Genomic DNA, 23,267 nt, shown 5'->3' with positions numbered 1-23,267 from the left:
ACAAAATACCCAGTGTTTTGCTTCATAACTAATACTTGCTTACACTAGTGCTCTGGACACAAATAAGCCAATATTAACCTATTGGGTATACATTTCATAGTATAGTACTCTTGATCTTCTTTTTCTGCCAAATAAATATGATATTGGCATATATTATGGCAATAATAATAATCTCAAATATTCATATCATAGAGTTTGGGAATTGTATTTGAAAAGAACTAAAAGCAATTATACTAATGAATGCCCTAGTTAATTTGTTCATGAATTACTTATGAAATTTCTGCTGACCCAATATAATGTTATAAGTTTTAATTTAGAAGCTAAATGAAGTTTTAAAATTAAAATATCTAAGTCTATGTGCAATTTTAACATTATATATTATTCTAATATTTCACATGGTGGATTTGCCCTTCCATTTAAATTATTGGATGCTGACTAAAACCAATGGCTTAGTAAAGATGGTTCATGCATTAAATAAATTATTGATGAGAAAATGATTTTTGAATTGAGTTTTCCTGAGAAGGGGACTTCATTTCGGAAGAAGAGCTTACATTAACTGAAATCTGTGTGTGTGTGCCCATATATAAGTACGTATATATATGTGTGCATATGTACATATGTATAGTTGATCCCGGTTATTGACTGGTACTATGTCTGAGAAATTCTAAAGGATTAAAATACAGTTATGAACTCTTACATTGAATTGACCTGATATTAAAACCACAGCTACAAATTGTAGCAAAGAATCCTAAGATAGTTTTATTATTCTGCCACATATTGTTGTTGTTGTTTTTCTTCCTTCTGGACAACTTGCAAAAACTTTAGTTTCTGTGAATGTGTAATAAGACTAAATTGGAGAATGAACTGAAATGAAGTGGAATTCACTGTAACATGAATAGCTTTGAAACAGTGACCTATATAATAACTGAGAATACATTTAAGCAACTACATATATATTTTCCAACATATTCCTTCTTCCTTCTCTGGTTGTGAATGTACATTTTTATTTTTCCAGGAACTCAGAAGTGCAAATGAGTACTGTGAAAATATTCTCTAAAATAATTGCTGCATTTTAAAACATTAAGTACCCAGAAATTGCTGAAGTAGTGACAAGAAAGTGTGATTTAAAGTGAAAGTGAAATATGTTTCTCAATAAGGATAAAATACTACAAATCCTCTCCAGGAAGTGTTTGACTGGGTTGTTCCATTGTTTTTGAATAAAGGTATATAACACAGGAAATGGGGCTGTTTGTTCACTGAGGACAGTTTCTGATGAACAGAATTGATTCCACTACTTCAGAACAATTATCAAATTAATTTTCTCTTTCTGTATTTTAAATAGTTAAATTGGCAGCCTGTGCCACAATCAGAGCTGTGCATTAGTGTGACTTTCTGTTAGGGAGCAGCTTATTCTGTTCCAGCAATGGAGCAGCGATAGATAAGTCATATGCTATTAACTTCATTTAGTGTGGACCTAAATTTAACACTAGCAGGAAATAGATGCTACATATAAATTGTTCCTCCATTCTTACATGTGGGTTTCCGTTTAGTAGAATAGTCAAATATCTCAATCTGTAGCATTACTTCTTGGAAACTATTGCTGCTCACCAACAATCTTGTTTCTACATGAGTGACAGAGAGTATGTCATATCAGTAATGATTGATGCTAGTTCATGATGACAGAGCATCCAAACACTTTCTATCAGGAGATCCTGAAATTAAACTTGCAATAGAGAGATATAGAAAACTCCAAGCTGCGACAGATTTATTTCTCTTCACAGCACTTACAGAACATTGCACACTGTCTCCAGTTTTCCTGTCGCGATGAGTATCATTTCTCTTTCCCTGGACCTTCCTGAGCGTGGTTCTTAAGTTTCAGGTTCTTTGGTTGACGCTTCCCAACTCAGTACTTTACCAAATGTTTTTTTCAGCTCCCTTGTTCCACCTTGATGACAAAATCATCTATCTTGACATTTCTAATTGTATGAACAATCCTATTTCTTAATCCCATCTATTTTAATTTTCTTTATATCATTTAAGATGATGCTACATAAAATAGATATTTGCTGTTTGTATGTATACTTGAGTCTCCTCTCTTCTTTTCACCTCCCCAAACTTTGTATCTTCAGGTAGATGCTGTTATCTCTTTGTTCCACTGTTGTATCCCCAGTAAAAGTTATGTTTGGCATATTGTAGATACTCCAATCATGGCTGGATGATAATCTGTCCTGTTGATTTATTCCCAATGTGCTTTAGGGATCTGTTTGAACATTATAATGTTCTTTTTCACATTTTAGGAAATGGACATCATAAATCAAAATACCTTTTAAACTGAGAACATGTTATGCTGATTTTTGCTAAGAAGATCAAGGGAAAAAAAATTCTCATGTCTTTGGCTTTTAGTTTTGAAAGGTCTTCATTAGCCCTGAGATCATACCTCTTAGTTTCATGGCTTTTCAATGTTAACACTTCAATCCAGCTGAAATTGTGTTTCATATATTATAAAATATTGAAGACATTTTATTTAATTTGTCAAATGTCTAATTGTCTCAACTCTAGAATAATGTACTTACTGATTGATAGTATCTTTTATACATACAATTTAAAATTTAATTGATTTCTACAGTGATCTTCAATATCCCATTTGTTTCAAAATGTGTCGTTTATTGACATCAGAATCACTCTAAATTTATTAATAGTAACGATCTTAAAAACGGATTTAAGATCATTACTATGTTATTTGAAATTACTAAAGATAATTTATACTATGATATTGAGCTTTGTTGGGGCCTGGCTAGGTTTTCCAAAGTATGGAACACTAAAGTTAGTACTCAGAGCTGTACAAGGGGCACTTTTCATGTTGATCAGTTAATAGAACAAAGATTCAGAGAACAAAACTGGACTACTCAAATCTGAACAAGTACCAACTCAGCTGAAATTCTGTGGTTTCTTTCTCAAAACTCTGTGCCATGAAACACTAAAAATAAATGAAAAAATTTTAAAGTCCATTCCCTTAAAAAATAAACGTAGATTTTAAAACCTTTCAAATTTTACAAAGTATATTTACCATCTCACCCCTGTTATTTATAATATATAATATAATATCTATTTGGTATCAGGGATTGAACCTGGGAGGGGGGTGCTTAACAACTAAGCCACATGCCCAGCCGCCCTTTTTTCTTTGTTTGTTTTTTACTATGAGACTTGGTCTTGCTAAGTTGCTTAAGGCCTCTCTAAGTTGTTGAGGCTGGCTCTGAACTTGCAATCCTTCTGCCTCATCCTTTTGAGTCATGGGGATTGCAGGTGTGCACCACCAGGCCTGGCAATGATATTTTACTTGTAGTGACACACACATATATGTGCATGTTTTCATATTTTTTTTTTCTTTTCTGTCTCCCCTGCAGGACTCAAGTACACCAACATATAAGAATACATGACATCAAATATTCATAGAGGGAATTGTAAGGTAAAATTTGTAACATTTGTTATATTATAAATGATATAGAATATCAAAATTGTTGTCATATACTTCTCTTTAAAAATATTGTATGTCTATTCTGAGTTATATAAATATTTGGCCATGTGAATTTTCTTTTGTGTTTTAAAATTACTCTTTTAAAAAATCGTTCAATGCATTATTACCTCTAATAACCTCTTGAATTTTATCAAGTAGATGTACTTTTTCAATTATCATAGAACCAGCAAAGGTGAATTTTCATTAGCTGACTTCTATAGGAAATTCTAAATTTCTTGAAGAGCCCATCAATGAGGACTTAACAATTTTTCTCATTAATCCTCACTTGTTTGTGTCAAATTCATGTTAAAAAATAATCAGTCCCGTCCGTAAGGCTCTAGGTAATTGTAAAAAAAAAATCATGTTTACACTGAATCATTTGTTCTTCATGTTGGAACTAAGTTTGATAGTACAACCCCAGAAAGAATTATAATAGAGCTTATAGAACATCATCATTTATTGATTTGTATAAGAGCAAGCTTACTCACTTTTAATGTTGGCCTGAACTTGGATGGACTAAGCCAAATTTATACAAAGTTCTATGCAATACAAAGTTAAAGAATACAATATTGTTCACTTAGTTACTTATATAAGTAAGTGGAAAACAGACAAAATTAATCATTGAAATTTCAATATCCATTCAAATATTTTAATAATATATTATAAATTAATGTCTTACATTTTAAATTTGTATTAAAAGTTGATGGACATTTTTTTTACAGACATGCTCAAAACTATGCATATTTTTAAATAATTAAGCATAGTCAGGATGATAAGTAAAGTTGTGCTCATTTGTATTAAAGTGTTCAATTAATTGTTATGAGAAGTAAAGTATGTAAGTTGCAAAAGCATTTATAAAATGAATGTCAATACATAATTTATACAGATATACACTGGAAATTTACTTGGGATAATTTTTGGTGTTTTTAAAATACCCTTTGGAATATCACAAAATGTCCTTTTAGTCGATTACATTATTTAATACTTACTCTTTCCCATTTTCTTCCTGAAACAAGTACTAATATATATTTCTTATAATTAATATTAGAAAAAAACATAACTAATCTACTGAACTTAATAGTGCTTTGGTTATTTATATATTTTTACATGCTTTGTTCACCCAATAATTAAATATTCCCTTTATTTCATAAGTAATCCAAGTAAATTCATTAAGTAAGTACCTTTAACCAAGTAAGCCAAGAACTTCATATATGTCACTTTGATACCCCCAGTAAGCGGTGACAAGTCCTGCTTCTTCACATGTTGAAGTATAACATTAGAGAAGCATGCTGAGGCAAGCATATAAAGCAGGGTTTATTTTTTAATAAAGGTAACCTAGACTTCTCCCAGGAAAGAGAAGGGGGCAGTAGCTGGTATTTCATTATTCCCAGAAGTGAGGGCATTATGCCTTTTTATATGTCCTTGGCTTCCTTTATTCTCCTGCTTACTTCCCTATCTCTCTCCTTCCTGGTAAGTGACTAGACCCCAGAAATGGTGGATGGATAGGTTAAAAGGTGGGAAACAGGTAGGCTGGAAGGGCCAAGGAAGAGTGATCTGAGCATGAAGGGGGCATGATTAACAACTTCCTGTAGGGAGGGACAATCCCTGGGACAGGTTACCTTAATCAACAGGTTGAAGCAGGGGTAGGCTCTCTTGATAAGGGAGGAGGAAGGTTTCTGAACAAAGTAACAGTTCAATTCCTTCTTTCTCTAGATCTTGCTCACACTTGTATTCTTAAGTACAGAGGAATAAATCCTGTCAAAGTTTGCCAAACAATAAACACAGGATATGGACCTGAAGAAGAGATTGACTTTTTGCTCTGATTTCTTTGGAAAGGGAAAAACTCTGGTTTCTAGTTATGAGTGTTGAGATGTTTCTGTTCTGTGTTATGGAGAAGCTTTGTACTCTAGAGAGAGACAGAAGGGACCTTTCCCTCAGACAGCATGTGCTGAGGTTGTGGCTCAGTGGTAGAGCGCTTACCTGGAATGTATGAGGCACTGAGTTCAATACTCCGCACCACATAAAATAAATAAATAAAGTCATTGTGTTCATCTACAACAACAACAACAAAAATATTTAAAAAAGAGAAAGAGTGAGAGAGAGTGCTTGTGCTACTGATTTTTCATTGAGCAGGATGCTGCCCGTGTGAAGCAAAGAAAAATGCAAAGAGAAATCCACTTGTTGTGTAAATGGGCTGGGTTTATAAGCCTGTCTCACCCTCTGGGGATACAATCACATTGACAGTTGATGAGAAGGAATATGATTATATACTTTCAAGTTTCTTGCACATTTGTTGGCGAAAAGCATTATTCATGTAGTTTAATGTCAAGCATTTACCGTTTCACTTACTCAACTGTGTCAGCTGTTTGAAACACGTCTCATTGAAAAAAAAATAACCCAGATCTAGTTGGAAGTAAATCAATCACTGCAGTACCTCAGATAAAAAATGTATCTTTAATTTCTCACAAAAATAACCTCATGCTAATATATTTTTATGTTCCACTATTGTTCACAAGTTTATTTCACATAAATTGATATAAACTACTCAGTATTTATTAAAAAAAAACTATATTTTTTGTGATGATTGTAAAGTAAAAAAAAATTAATTATCATTTAGGAGTTATTCCATGAATACTCACAAGTACAATGTCATCTTTGATCTAATTGTACTTTTTCTCATACATTTCTCTATGTCAAAACATTCTACCACATCCATTTTAATTAATATTCTTCATTCTCCTTCCTATTACTACTTTATAAAACATTTATTATTGAAAAATAAGAGTGCTTATATGCTTTGTCTGAAACTATTAAAACTGTCCTTACTAAGGAAAAAAAAAAAAAAACCCTGCATATCTTTCACCTATTACAGACTGGCAATTCCTTCTTACCCTAGTCTCAACCTTTACAACTTTAGAAAACATCATTATGAGGAAAGCATCCTTTCTATATTTGAATATATATTCTATTTTTATGTTTCCTCCAGAGAGGTGCTCTCTAGTTCCCAGGGTTAATTGTCAATACTTTGCATAAAATAGGATTAGTAAATATTAATTGAATTGAAATAAGAGGGACAAATATTGAAGGGTCAATTTAATAGAATATACCTACAAAATAGTGGTATCAGAAGCAGATATTTAAAGGGGGATATGGGAACAATGGCATCTTGCTTCTTGACCCATTAACATAAACTTTCTTATTTGATTAACACATTATTAGGATTCATTGTCTGTGAAGGAATGAATTACAGTTATTTGTCTCCATTGAGGGACAACTGAAAACCAGAAGGAAGTGACAGTAGGGGCTGAGCTGAACGCAGAACAGGAGCTGGGCTGCCAGGTGTTGGAGTAGCTGACTAACCAACCATGTGATGTTTCCTTGATTACAGGAAAATTTCCCACATGTCAAGTTTTATATTTTTTAATATAAATTATTGGATGCCCACTCTAAACCATTTGCCATGTAATAGGAATACACAATTTCATTTAATATTTAGAACAATTTAATTAAACAGGTTTCGTTCTCCTTTATATTGATGAGGACACTAAATGCTATTTGGTTGGAGCTCCTCCTGAAGCCAGCCTTTTGCTCTAAGCCAACCATAAATATGGTGATACAGGCAGTTTGATTTATCCGAATATGCACATTGGTTCAGGTAGGCTGGTAATCAGAGCTATTGGCTTCTTTCTAAATAGTTATTGATGATTATCTCCTTTGCATATTTATTTCCTGTATTTCTTTATATACAATACTAGACTCATGTTTCAAATCCCTTCAAAACTTTACATAATTTTGTTTAGCATTTTCTCTGCCTAGAGCTTTTAATAACTTACACCAAACTCCCAATGAATCTGTGAGTAAAAAGGATTTTAAGTAAATAGCAACAAAAAGGGATAGACAAAAGTTTTAAAAAATTGCAATGACATATGGATCATTTGGAAAACACAGCCATGTTTGTAAGTGGTTTCTTCAATACAGTGTTTAATAATTCATAAATGCAAATAAAAAGAGCATCTGGAAAAAAAACTTGTGCAAACTCAGATGAGATTTTTTTTTCATTTTCCTTTTTCTGTGCTGGGGATCAAACCTAGAGCCCTGCACATGCTAAGCAAGTACTCTACCACTGAACTATACTTTCATCAATAAAATGAATTTTCATAAGTCAGCTTCATAAAATATGTTCCAAATGAAAATCTTTTGAGTTAACTGTGGTGTATGTTTGATAGGCTGTAGAATTTAACTGAAGGCCAAATTATGTGATAAGCACTGGTTTGAAGCAATTACCAATTACAAATCTATGGATGCTCTTCACTCTATTTCTATTTATTGTTTCTCCACCTTTCTCAAATTTTGAGAATTATTATTTAACTCAGTACCAAAAAATCACAACCCCTTATTAAAACAAGAACAACATCAAAACATCTCAAAACAGTGTCCATTTTCTTTCTTTTAATTTTTTTTCTTAAGATCTTGTATGTCAAAAATAGTGACAACATTAGCATTGCTATATTAGTGCTTTGTGAAAATATGTGCCATATTGCAGTGAAAATTTAAGTCTACTTAGAAAGTAACTGTCAAGGACCCACACACTTGTGAAGATTTTTATTATGATTTAACATATGTTTTAGTCAGTTTTTTTTTGCTGCTATGACCAAAAGTCATGACAAGAACAATTTTAGAGGAGGAAAAGTTTGTTTTTGGTTTTAGTGGTATTAGTCTATAGAGAGCCTACTCCATTCCTTGGGGCTTAATTAGAAAAGCAGAACATCATGGAAGAAGGGTATGGTGGAGGATATCAGCTGGGAACATGGTGAGAAGAGGGGTGGGGTGAGGAGTTCTTCTCACAGTGGATAAAATACAAACCCCAAAGGCTTACCCCTAATGATTCACCTCCTCTAGTCTCACCCTGCCTGCCTACAGTTAATCTCTTTTCTGGGAATTGATGCACTGATTAGGTCAGGTCTCATAACCCAATCATTTCAAATCTAAGCATTCTTGTATTGTCTTGTATGTGAGTTTTTTTGGCAGTGCTAGGGATTAAACCCAGGCCTGTGCATGGTAGGCAAGCACTATCCCCAGCCCTGCATATTTTCTTAATATGTGGTGTTGGATGCTTATATAGGGCACTCTGACCTATCTCATATCATTTATTCAATCCTATGAAACTTTCTGAGTAACTGTAACATCATACCTTGGGCTGGGCATGTGATATATGTTAGATGTGTCTCTGACTGTTCTTAATTACCTAAGTAATGGTAATCGTAATTGCTTCAGATAATTTACTGAACAACACAATCTAGATCAAATGAGTATTCATACTTAGGTTTTCTGCCTATAATTTTAGAGCTTTATCTTGTATCACAACTGGTCTGTTTGACACCTGTTCTTTTTATCTTCTCCATTGCTGTGATTTCTATCTCAGAAGAATAAGTCGTCTGGGGTAACCTTTGTTCTTGGATTCAAATCCAACATGTTTATGAGCATATAAAAATGTTTTAGAACCTCTTTTGATATAACTTCACTTGTTTCAAACTAGAATATACTGCAACGTAATGCCATCTGGTTCAACATGACTGCAAAAATCATGTATCCAGACTTTTCTGTTTGTAGGTAAAATAGAGTTTGTGACTAGTTCTAACATGAAGGTGGGTTTTATTTATGAAGTTTACTCTGCAAGGACAAGAAAAGCCATTTTATAGAACTGAAGACATATCCACTAACAAACTGCCATTTAGTTCTGATTTAATGCAACCCTTGGGCTCCAATAAATCACAGGAGGAGAGATCCTGAGTCAAACTAAAATGTTTAGGCTTTCAATTCTCTTGTCAATTGTTACTTTATATAGACACAGAAAAAAAATCTATTCTTTAAAGAACAAATTAGATTAAATAAAAAATTTAGGAAATACTTTAGTCTTGATTTAGAAGATTGTTTTTCTAGTTTTATTGTTCTACTTATATGATTCTAAAAAGTTATAAGCAGAGAAAAGGACATAAAATGAAAACATATTTCATAATACACTATGTAAAATCATGCACAGGTCAAATAAATTTTTTAACAGTGGAGAAGTTTTGAAAATCATAAACTATCAAGAAATTATGTAATACTTGAATTTATTTGTCATAATGAGCCTTATTACTTTTTTTTTCCCACTCAGTCCAAATTATGAAATTTTGTGATTTACTTAAACATAAATTATTCCTTCAAGTTTTCTTAAATATATCATGAATTGGAATTTTCTGGTACTTGTGGAAAGGGAAATGAAATGTGTTTTGGTTTTTCTTTTCCATTGCCACAATGATAAGCCTAGTCCAGTGGGGACATGTGGGGTCAGGGAAATTGGGTACACAGTGACAAGTCTGACTATTTTCAGGCAGAATGCATTACCATGTTGGAAACATTTTTTAATAACAAAAATAACTGCAGTTTATGATCATGCAACATTGTTTTGTTTGGCACTCTGATTCTTAAAACTCCTCTATTTTTATTAGGCTAGATTACACAAAATATTATTTCAAATAAAAGATTCAATTACCCTTAGCAGAGATTGTTATTAAATAGTATGTTGGAAATAATTTTTGGCAGGTGATATTAATTTGTTTTTATTAATTATATGTTAAACTTATAATATTTGGAATTTTTTTCTGAACAAAATATCTGAATATCTATAATGCTCAATATTTCAATAAGGGATCAGAACCTTTTAATTGAAAATGTTGGAAATTTTAAACTGAGGGTCTAGAGGTCTCAGCATCACTGAAAACACTTTCTTTAAATCTTACTTTTTTGTGTGACTGTGAGTGATTAGTGTACCCTTTCTGAGCCTGAGTCTCATTATTTGATAATTAGTAGTGGGAATTAAGTTGAAATTTTGAAGTGCTGATCCTCTGAACTTACACCTTTCCATTATGATGCTTCACTAGTGTAGGTCACAGTAATAAACATAATTTGGGGGTTTATTGTAATTATACATTTATTGCAGTTTTAAAAGTTCTGATGCATTTAGATGATTTTAAACCTTAAGTTGGATTTTCTTAAAAATTGAAGAGATTACAATAATTTGAACTTGATGATAATTCTTATTGGAACAAAAATATAATTATAATTTGGAGACAGGTGTTTCCTGTCTTCAAACAATTTAATAGCTAGCAAAGAATAAATGATTTTAATAGCTATAAGAATGATAAAAAGTTTTAATGTAAAAAAAAATGTCATGGAATGTAAGTGAAAATCAAACAATTCCTACCTTGTCCAGCTGAAGGACATTTCCTATGATTGTCCTCATGTTTGTGTCATCTTGCTGTCTGGATTGAATTGGGACACATAAATACATGGAATTTATGTATTCAATATAAACAAGCTTCTGACAGGTCAGGTCTTTGAATTACTTCATAGAAGAGGACTACCCTGCTAACTTAGTCCCTTGACCAGTACTTCCACAGAGCACTAAATGAATGCAATAATTAGAAGCATTATAATCTTAGAATTACAGGAAAAAGAAAACTAAACTGATTGTAAATAATACAGGGATTTTTGTTTTGTTTTGTTTATAATTTGTTGATTTTCATGAATGCATTACCAATTACAGAGTAGAATGGTGTAAGTTTGAAGAAGGAGGAAAATGTAAAAAATAATGTTAGATGAGATCATTATGGTTTGCTATCTATTCAAGTTCAGTGGGAAGAGCTTATTAAGAATGATTCAGAATCAAAATTTAAGGGGTTGGGGTTGTGGCTGAGTGGCAGAGCAATTGCCTGGCACATTTGAGGCAGGGGGTACCAGTGCTTTCAGCAATACATAAAAATAAATAAACAAAATAAAGATATTGTGTCCATCTATAACTGAAAAATGATTTTTAAAAGTCAAAGTTTAAGCTTATAGTGGCAATTTTATAATGCTATTTGCAAAAACAACAGGTTAGCAATTATTTTTAGCTATTCTACTTTTAGATAAGTTCATTCTGTTTAAAATTCTCAAATATTACACAAACTAGATAAACTTCATTAATATTAAAAAATCAAATCTTAAATCCATTCCAATTTAAACTTCGCCAAACGAAAACATCACAGAAGAAAATTATGGCTTTCAGGTCTGTCTCCACTTATCCTATGAGCATGTGACTACTTCATTTTTCATTGTAACAACTTCCTTCTGCTCCAGTTTTCAGAAATCATAAAAAGTTAACAAATGTGTTAAATATTCAAAGTGTAACAGTGCTTCTAACTAAATAGGATTTATGTGTTTTAAATATGTAAACTTGTTTCTGTGAAGATGGAAACACTTATTTTTGTGGAGATAATACCTCATTTTTGCAATTTGGAGTACTTGTTATTTCATTTCTAAACCTTAGACAGTGAATAATACACACAGGCACGCACATATACACAAATGTACACACATACACACACACACCATGGTAAGGCACTTCATACTTCTCATCTACTTTCAGGATTAACACAATGTAAAAAAAAAAAAAAACATGTGCTTGAACATGGACTTTGGTTTTAGAAAGGCATGAGATTTGGGTTCAAATCCCACTTTTGGTGCTTAGTGGCTATTAGGGTTGTAAGAAGTTATGCCTGAATATTCTCATCTATTATAAAAAGTTTTGGTTTTTATATAGCAACAAGAAGTTCATTATGCAGATATTGACATATTTGAATTTCTCAATGAAGAATACACTTAAATTTTTTCCTATCATTTATTATACAGAGGGAGAGTGCAAAAGTACCAACTTTTTTCTCCATAGTTCCAACAGGATGATATGTAAAATGTTTGAAATTATTTTACTTGATTGGTCATTTATCTTAATAAAGAAACAAAAGAGAAATCTATGATTCTATTTTCACTGGATAAAAATATAAATCTTTCTTTAACTCCACTGTTTGTGCCTTGTCTGCATATCTTCGGTATCTTCAAACATTTTGCAAAATATAATTATTTGCTCTTATGGTAGTATATAGGAGTCTTCTCTTTAATTTCCCAACTATGCAGCACAAAATAAAAGACAGACTTGAGAATAAAAGATTAGCTTTTTAAGCCTTTAATAGATTACCCATTCTTAGTTCTAACTGGCAAAGACTTTAGAAATGAAAAATAGAGTGGATGTACTAAACTTTACAGATTCTAAAATGAATCCAAGTATAAAAGAGTATAATTAGGGACTATTGTTAACATTTTGCTATAAAACTAAGATATTTTAAATTGCATCTGAGTTTTTAAAATATATTCAAATATTGCGACATAGTAAACATTTAACATTATTTAACTATAAATTGAAAGAAAGAAGTCATCAAATTTTACAGAGTGAATAATATAATAATCCAATCCTTATTTTAATATCTATATTTGATTCATACTGCAAGGTAATATATAAAATAAATAATTCAATGCACATTATTTTCATTGATTTTCCATATGTACATTTCTCTATGTAATTATTACACAGAATTTGAAAGAAAAATTATATTGGGTAAGTTTTCTTGTAAACTATTTTGTGTGTGTTGGGGATTGAGTAATGGTGAATCAAATTAAGCATCCTGCATGTGCTAAACAAATGACTTATTGCTAAGCTATATATAAAGGCCTAATTTTTAAAAGTTAATTAGTTAATTCATTAATTATTTTTCATGATAAAATAAAAACCTAAATTATTTTCTGAAAAAAATGAAATTCACACTTGTATTAATACTATCATTATATTTTCTTGTGTATTTACAATTATGTCATTCTTGACCTCTATTATTTTATTATTATTATTATTATTATTATTTTATTATCACTATTTGTTCTATTTAGTTGTACATGACACAAAATGGAATGCAATATTTCAATTCTCTCATTATACATAGTGAAGAGACTCATTATTTGTGCAATCATACATGTACCTATGGTAATGAAGTCCACGTCATTCTACCACCTTTTCTACCCAAATGACACTTACCCACCCTCCCCTTTGCCCAATCCAAAGTCCCTTCATTCTTTCCATGCCCCCCCACCCCCATCATAGATTGACATCCACTAATCAGAGAAAACATTTAGCCTTTAGTTTTGGGGGGATTAGCTTACTTTACTTAGTTAAAACTCCATCCATTTGCCTGCAAATGCCATAATATACATGCAATCGACAAATATATGAAAAAGAGTTCAACATCTTTAGTAATTACATAAATACAAATTAAAACTACTCTAAGATTTCATCTCACCTCAGTCAGAATAGCAGTTATCAAGAATACAAGCAATAATAAGTTTTGGAGAGGATGTGGGCAGAAAGGTATACTCATACATTGCTGGTGGGACTGCAAATTGGTACAGCCAGTTTGGCAACCTGTGTGGCAATTCCACAGAAACTTGAAATGGAACCACCTTTTGACCCAGCTTTCCCACCCCTTGGTCTATACCCAATGAACTTAAAACCAGCACACTATAGTGACGTAAGCCACACCAATGTTTACAGTAGCTGAATTCACAATACCTAAACTGTGGAACCAACCTAGATGCCCATAAATAGATGAATGGATAAAGAAACTAGTATATATATACAATGGAATATTACTCAGCATTAAAGGAAAATAAAATTATGGCATTTGTAGGTAAATGGTTCGAGTTGGAGAATATTATGCTAAATGAAGTAAGCCAATTTTTTATCCTAAAGTACATATTTAAAATACCAAAATAATATTTGCTCATTCACTACATATTTTCCCACTTTAATCCTGTTTAATTCACACTGTAAAATTTGATTTTTTTGAAATTCTAGATTTTCTGTAGTATTTTTTTTCTTTAACAACCCTTTACTCAGAAACATGTTTAATTTAGTGTAGACATGTATAAATATTTTAAGATTCAGCATTAGGACTTTCAATTAAACAATGAAACAAACAAAATGATATGAGGAGATAGATAAAGATACAGGTTGAAATATTATTAAGCATCTTCATATGCTCACTTAACTATATTGTTATATCACCACTGAGGTATAATTGACATACAAAAGTACACACGTGAAGTTTAAAAGTCAATGTGATCTGAAGTAAATGTGCACTGTGAAGTCATTTATTCAATAACGACAGTAGATGTTTTCAATGTTGTCTTTCTGCTTATTAATATAACTAGAGGTATGAATAAAAACTTAATTTTGCTTTTAAAAAGCAATAATTTGGGGTATAGAATTCTTACCTGACTTTTAAACTTTGGTATTTTAAAGACATTGCTCTTTTTTCTATAATTGGAAATTTTTCTGAGAATAAAGTTATTGTTATCCTTACTTTCATTTCTCTTTAACTATCATGTCTGGCTCACTTGGATGTTTTTAAGTCATCTTCACCATATTTTGTTTTCTGCAAAGTGACCATATATGTCTGGAAGACTCATCCTATATTCTGCCTCTTGTGATGCCACTCAAACAGAAATCTGTGTCTCAAGTATTGTTTGTTCATGTTCCTTGTGCCTGTGATATGTTAAAACCCTTCATCGTGGTCTGGGGTTGTGGCTCAGTGGCAGAACTCTTGCCTAGCATGTGTGAGGCACTGGGTTCAATTCTCAGAACCACATATACATAAATAAAGGTCCATCGACAACTAAAAATGTTAAAAAAAATAAAAATAGAAAACAACTCTTCATCGCTTATTGAAAAGTTTTCATTTATTTTGGGACATTTCTGCCTTCTTTTTATCCAAATATCATTTTTACTGCTCCCTCTCCTATTCTTTGAAGGACTCTAATTACACCAATAATAATTATTTGAAATTGTGGTATAAATGTATTTTTTAAGAATCTTTTTATCATTTAAGAACTGTCTTAGTGATATCAAGTTGATATAGCCAATTAACATAGATGGGTGACTTATACAAGATTTAGTTCTGAGGGTTCTGGAGGCTGGCAAGTTCAAGGTCAAGGTACTAGCAGATCTATTTCTGTTTAGGGCATGCTTCTTGGCTTATGGATATATGTTCTGAGGTGGGGAACAAAGAGAGGATGTAAGCCTCATGTTTCTTATTATAGTATTTGTTTCATTCATGAGGACTTATGATCAGGAACATAGATAGAGCAGTTCCCATAGTGCATCATAAACTAAAATCATAGGTGATATGAAACATCTATTAAGACAGAGAGTTTAATGATGGAATAGACCATAAGAGGGGGTGGGAGAAGATATGTAAAGAAGATTGAAGAATATTGAAGAAATATTCAAAGAGAGAATACACAAGTATTTAGGCCTTCTGTCTACACGTGCTTGGCAGATCCTATTTACTCAACCTGGATAATTTTGTTTAAAATGACCTCAGTCTGTGGTCAGCATGTGTGGGTGTAGGTCTGGCCTGACTGGGTAGAGTTACATCTGCTCAGTGTTCTACACCCTTGTTGGATGAAAGGCTTCCTGTCATGTGGGAAACAGGTGAGATTGGCAGAGAGAGAGAGAAAGAAGATTAATCCTGAAGAAGAGAAGAAAAGATCCTGGAAATTCTCAAGGTCTTAAGTCACTTTGGTCACTTCTATCATATTTCATAGAATAAGAAACTCCATATTAAAGCTGGTTCAAGATGTAGATAAATTTACTTCACATTTTGATGGGGAACCCTACGAAATTATAAAGTGATGGTAAGGACTCACAGAGAAGTAAGAATTATATTAATTTTTAATCTATCTGTCACAAAGATTTGTTTTTAGTATAAGGGGAAAAATTAAAACATTCAAAGATATAATACTAATGCATGCTAATAAGGGAGAATGATAGCAAGCTTGACTCAACAAAGAAAATAAATACATTTCTAAGCCTATTTAGAAAACCATGCCAAAACAAAACAGCACAAACAGTTATTCCTAAGTTTCTCATTAGAAATAAAAAAGAAGAAAATAGGATACTATTTATGGGATTAGCATACTTTATCTGATAAAATTCAATGTCTACCTAAATAGATTTGATTAAAATGCAAGGGAACAATAAAAACAAATTTCAAACAAAGAATATTTGATATTATCACCAAACATCCATGAAAAGATTGAAATACAAGGAAAGTAATGCAAAAACAAAGAGATTAAACTCATAAATCTGTGCATGAACTTGAACTTTAAACTTAAACTTTATGTGTATTTATATGTTTTACTTATGTCTAGCAAATGTATTTTAGTATTTATGAGAATCTGTATATTTTAATAGAATATGTAATTTCCCTAACTCCATGTATGTATGTACATACATGGAGTTAGGGAAATTAAACAAAATAGAAATATTGTTATATTTATACAAAAGGCAAGTAGGAATAATTTGTACTAAATCTTATAGGTTTCTTAGAAGGGGAGTGGGAGACAATGATTAATTTTAGGAATTTTAAACTCAAGTGTGTTAATCTGATCTCTATTTGTGAAACTTATATTCTTTTTCTACTGAAGACTCTGGTAGATGTAAGATAATTACAGATGTGTAAAATATGGTTTTCCAAACTAAATTTGCAAGGCAAAATCAGAATTACAAGTATTCTCATCTCATATTTCCCAAATTTTGTAATTTGGTTTCTTTAGGTGGAATCATTAATTCATATAGCATGTATAGTGAAAGACCACTTTTTAAATAATACAAAAATGTATAAAACATTTCATAGTAAAATTTTTATTTTGTCATTTTGTTTCTAAAACCATTGAGTTCCTATTTTTTAGCAGTTATATATGTGGCATGCATTTGTATCAATATAATTTATATAAATAGATCAAAAGCAAAATAAATCTTATTTAACAAGGTGATGGCTACAAAGAGGAAAAGAAACTTACTGGTAAAAACAGCCCAAAGGAGTAGAACTGTTTAAAGTTGTTAAGAATACCAACAAATTCCAAAACAATTTAGTTGCACATTATAAACTTAACTAAAATTATCTTCAATAGAACTTTGACAAAATACAATAACTATAATTTACAGTTAATTGGACCCTGTTTTTGTTTCTTTCCCAATGTATCATAGTTATTTATGCATGGTACTTCTGTTTATTTCAAATAAATGGGTTTAGTTTAAGCTTTCTTCCAGAGCCCTTTGCCTGAGGATTTAAGTTTGTAAAGTAATGAAACATATAGATCATTTGTGACAGTAAGAAAATTTATCAATATTCAGTCCTCAAATTGCCTTCTTTCCTAGCCTGTCTGAAAGTAAAGGTCACCTATAGAGCTTTACTGTTTGGGGAAAAAAGTAAAGAATGAAGACAAATACTTTAATAAAAAAAGTTCAAAATTGCTATATTTTGCTGTCTAGTTTTGAGGATACCAAACTTTTTGTGTTCATATTTGGTAAAAAGAATTCTCAAACTAACATTATTTTTACTTTTTACATTATACCATTCATTATTTTTAAAAGATATTAATGTGGCTTAAAATATTACTGCAATTTTAGTTTGAACAATATAGGTATAGATACATTATAATTATGGTGTTGAAATATTAATATTAGCTTAATATGGAATAAACCAAAATAATTTTACTGTTATTAACAGGTTTTAGTCTGGAAATCTGAACAAATCATTCTGGTGCTATGCAATTTTATAATATTTGCAGGCTACATCAAGTTCACAGACTTGTTTCAAAATGTGTAAAATGATGAGATTTTCAAGTTGAGTTGAATCAACTTGTTTCAGTCCTGTAAAAATATTGTAAACATTTGATCATTCAGTTACCACCAGGGGTAACTCAACCTCTGAAAGTTTGAATTTGGTGTTTCTTTAAAGTTTCCTGAATTATAATAAAATTCATAAAACTATATGGTTTTGATTTCAAATTTTGTGAGCAAAGTTATTTTGTACATAAAACATTCAAACAGGTGACAGTAGTGGGAATAGAACTTACCCTTTCAAAGAGACAATCTCAATACCATCTAAAGTATTTGCTGGGCTCTGTGTTCCTGACCTCATGCAAAGAACATTGAATGATTACCTCACGTGAGAGACAGATTTTAACACCTGAGCTTTTTTTTCTCTTCTTCCCTTCTCAGAGTGCATGTTTATTGTTTTTCTATCACCAAAATAATCCTTCAACAACATTTTAGACTGCTGATACTGTTTAATGATTTCTATCTTCTGCTCATTGAGAGAAAAGAAATGATTTAAAAAAAATGATTGTTGTATTAGATCCCAGTTTAACAGTCTAATATAGAAAATGAGACAACTTATTCTAGAAAATTTGGAATGATGAAGATCACCTTATCAACTTAAACAAACTAGAAGGACTGACTGAATACAGTTAAAACATAATGTCCCACAAATAATAGCAATAATTAAAATGATAATGAAGAAGAGAAGGACAAAGGAGAAGGAAGAAGAGAATGTACAGATGTACAAATTCAAAGTATGCTTGTGACAAGGTGGTAATCAATTAGCAATGGAAACTTGAGTTTATTTTTATTTATAAACAAGATGCTTTAAGCAGATATATTAGAAATCTCACCTTCTTTGTTCCCCGAGTTCTGGATATCAAATCACATTCTGGCTGAATTTCAGAGAAAGAGGGGTGATTTGTTTTTAAAAATGTATTTTAAAGTGGAACCAATATTTTATAAGCCTTCTTGATCCATTCCATGTCTCTATACCCTGTAACACCTCAGAGAATGAGGAAGTTTGGCATCCTGGGTTCTCTGATTCTAGTTCATTGAAACTCTCAATGTTCCAAACAAATAAACACAGGGCTTTTTCACATATGATTATTAGAAGAGACATAGATTCCAAATATTATTCATAGTGAATGGAACACCAGGCAGCCTGGATCATAAAGAATTTTACTGTCCAAAGAATTCTGAAAAACACATCAATTCTACTTCCCATTTTAAGAAATAAAATTTCTATGATTAACTCTCTAAAGTAAAAAAAAAAAAAGGACTTATAAATACAATGCCTGAGAACTGATCAAACTGTATATTCTCATTTGCATTTAAGTACTAAAAACAATATACCTTAGTATGATGGATTCTACAAAAAGTAAATAATGGAAGTAACACAGTAATCATATGATTAATTTATAATGCTCCTCTCTACATGGAATCTGGGACACTATGTGAAGAACAAACAAAAATTACACCAATCTGGGCTCCTTGCCCAGACATAGAACCACATGAAAAAGTATATAACTAAAGAGAAAAAAGAATCTATTGCAGAGAAAATACACTTGGAGAGAGAGAAAAAATAAACATAAAAATACTACATTCAAAAATAAAATGTGTTAATTTAAAATATTGGTAAATCTGAAAGGATGTGTTGATGAATTATCATTAGGAAATTTTAAAAAATGATAGTGAGGGCTGGGGATGTGGCTCAAGCGATAGCGTGCTCACTTGGCATGCGTGCAGCACTGGGTTCTATCCTAAGCACCACATACAAATAAAATAAAGATGTTGTGACCGCCAAAAACTGAAAAAATAAACATAAAAAAATTCTCTCTCTCTCTCTCTCTCTCTCTCTCTCTCTCTCTAAAAAAATGATAGTGAAATAGAAAAAAAATAACTTTTTCAATGAAAACTTATATTTCTACGAAAACCTACTTTGTGGATAAAGTGAAGGTTTCAATAGGAGACCAAAATATATAAGAGACAGCACAAGCATTGTTAAATGTCTGGTCTTGTCTTCCAGCTGAAATGACACTTTGCCTTATTTGGAAGTGCCTGGTGAGCAGATCTTCCAATCATAATCAATATTTGTAAAGGTTTGGAGCTTTGTGATAGTAGGATACTAAGTGAAATACAATGATAAATTGCTTAGGTGAATTTTATGCAAAATCCATGGCACAATAATGAAGATCTTTTGTTAATTTCAGTAAACCTCTGAGTCAAAATTCTGAGCTGATGTTTTTAATCAACAATCTGATATCATACATTTCTCCATAAAATTCAAAACTTCAAGGTATGGAACTCATTTTTCTGTGCTCCAGGTTTATTCTCTCCCATATTCCCATGGGTATCCCAAATGTCATAAAAACTAAGTAGCAAAATGTACACATCTGCAAAATGCCGCAGTCTGGCTGGGCACAAAATCACGAGCCACCACACAGCTTGTAGATTCAAACAGCAACTCTTTATTCCCGAACTCACACCAGCCGTATACAGACACGTTCTGGGGAAATCCACGTTCTCTGCCCAAATCCACTTTCTCTCCCAAATTCACCTTCACTGGGCTTCTGTCTCCCAAAATATACTGTCTGAATCCCGTGAGAACTCAAGGGGAACTCAGGCAGCAGGATACGCCCTATTCCCAGCAGGAATAATCTTAAACCTTAAACCTGGAACCTAAACTGGGAACGCCCTAAACACGATTATGTTAAACCGGGAACACCCTAATCCGCCCTGGTCCTTGACAAGGTCAACTACATTCAATGTCACTGCAAAATGTCAGCAACATGGGGTACGCTGGCAAGGAAATTGTCATACCTACTTGGCTAATGGCTCCCAGCAGCAAAACAAAATAGATCAACTATCAGACAATTCATCAACCTATTCTTAGAATTCTGCCTAAATATAAATCAAATTAATCTCGGCTACCTTATGTTCCTGTTTTGATATTAAGGCATCTAATTCTGCTGGTAATATGAAAGGCCAGTGTTCATTTTCTTACCCAAAAAAGATAGGCATGCAATTGATACACACTGGGTTAACATAAACAACTTATATGATTACCCAAAGAAAGAAAATTTAGATGAATGGTGAGGATGTGACATCAGAGGGTCACAGATTGATGAGGGGACAGTAGATAAAATGGAAGTGATGCCTATGGCAGAACAGAGATGCAGCTGCAGACAAATTGGGGACTTGTGTTGGCTTGCTAGGTTAGAGACAAGAGATCTGAAGACGTTTAACACTGAGTCTAATTGAGGAAGGGTTGAACTGATAATAAGGAGAAAAATAATGCCTTATTTTGGATTTCTGAGAGGTAAATGAAAATGATTCAATATATAGCTGAAGGATCAATGGTAGAGAGAGATTGGAGTGGATACAGAAAGAATATGGTACACCTTATTCATTGTATCTGTTGTGTGAGGACTGATTCTTCAGCCATAATATCTTCTAATCCTTATGAACTGAAGACATAGTAAAGTGCTGGTCATGTATGGGAAGGTGCTGGATGATGACATCTGTAGAGAGGACAGCGACAAAATAAATTCTGAGAATGATAGTTGGCAAGTCTCAGGGAACATAAAAGATATTAGCAGAATCTCAAGATTACAGAATTGGGGTTTGATCTCACCAATAAAGATAGTTGATTTGGATGGAAAATGATGTTAAAGTAGGAGGAGCTGAAAGGAGAAAATAGTTGATTGAAGAGATAAGAATTTGTGAAAGAGAACATTTGTCCTCAATGGGACAGAGTGAATGAGACATTGACAACTGTTTGGGTCTAGGCTGTAGTTTAATGTAATTATATGGTTTTTGTGTGTTAACATATTTATGTATGTATATATGTGGTTTTGTGAAGTATGTCAGATGTTAATAATTTAGTTAAAATCAAGAAGGTGAGAATCTATGTTTTAAATAGCACTGAAGAGAACAGACTCTTGTTGGAGGACACATGGAAACATTAAGTTTAAACATGTCAGGTTGGTAAAGATATAAGTTCCAGTGGGTTCTGAGGAAATAAACTAGAAACAAAGAGCCAGTGGAAAGTTAGAGTTACATACACAAAATAAAATACCTTTGAGAATGAAATAGGAAACAGAAGCACAGGCAAAAGAAGGTACAGGATGAAGGCGAGATTTACTTGCATGTGTTTATGTTTTGTCATGAAGTTCAGGCTCAAGGGAAACTGTAAAGTTGTGAGTGATAAGGAAGTTTGAATATTTAGGAAAGAGACATTATAAATGATTAACTGATAAAATAATGGAGAACAGGGGATGGAGTAGTATTTAAAGGAGAAGGCATCTCTTTCCAGGGGAGAAGACAATATCTTAACACACTGGAATTATTTTCTTCATCTCTTCATACAGTGGGTTAATACATTCAACATTAATACTCCACCATTGGGACTTTGTCACGTATTTCTATTTGCCATACATGTATAGTATACAACTTAGTACAAATTATAGAATATTTGCTTTCTCATTTCCATTCATGGAGAAAGTATCTACTAAAAATTCATTATAAAATAGATGCACACATAATTGTTTTGGTTATAATACATGATTGTAAGCTTAATTTTCTGATAAGTAAACATAGCAAACACATTTCAGAACAAAACATTAATATAATCTAAATGAAGAAAATTAACCAACAATATAACTTGATTTCAGTAAAAGTCATATCTAAAGTTTGCATCATCTGCTGTCATTTCATGTGAGTAAACAATTCTGCTAATCACTTAAGGAACTATAATAGGTTTAATATTGAATTCTTTAGTTTACTAAAGAGTCTAATTTAAATAATAAGAAAAGTTGTAATAGATTTTAAAAGCAATTTTAAAGTTTCTATATTTAAAGCTTCATTATTTCCATATTTTTAAACAAAATACTTCCCTAAAAAGTGTTAATTATTTCAATGTTGAAGTCTTTCAACTCTATCAAGAAGTGAATGTTGTTATTGCAGTGTATCCATGATATAAGTCATGTCAATATAAATGTGATTCATTTGAACAAATAATTATTGAAGTTAACAATTCATTTTCTTTTAATTATAATAATCACCCAAGATCACTCTGCAATTGAAATTTTCATTGTCAAAAATAATTTGTTCTAATTCATGACAATGACAGCTAATTCTAACCATTCTTTTATACACTATTACTTAAAGTAGTTAATTTAA

At 31.9% G+C, this 23,267-nt stretch overlaps 1 protein-coding gene across 1 annotated transcript in view; it reads left to right on the top strand.

Moving 5' to 3' along the window:
• Positions 1-3,398: 3,398 nt before the first annotated feature.
• Positions 3,399-23,267, top strand: part of Cdh18 (cadherin 18) — a 672,909-nt gene continuing 653,040 nt past the window's right edge. The window contains exon 1 of the mRNA XM_048803133.1: positions 3,399-3,466. The gene's annotated coding sequence lies outside the window, so the exon portion shown is untranslated. The remainder of the gene's footprint in view (positions 3,467-23,267) is intronic.

The sequence above is a fragment of the Marmota marmota genome, unplaced genomic scaffold (genome assembly GCF_001458135.2).
Source record: "Marmota marmota marmota unplaced genomic scaffold, marMar, whole genome shotgun sequence".
In the NCBI taxonomy this organism is placed as follows: Eukaryota; Metazoa; Chordata; class Mammalia; order Rodentia; family Sciuridae; genus Marmota; species Marmota marmota.
The sequence above is the reverse complement of the archived record's forward strand: the minus strand, read 5'-3'. Positions and strand labels throughout refer to the sequence as shown.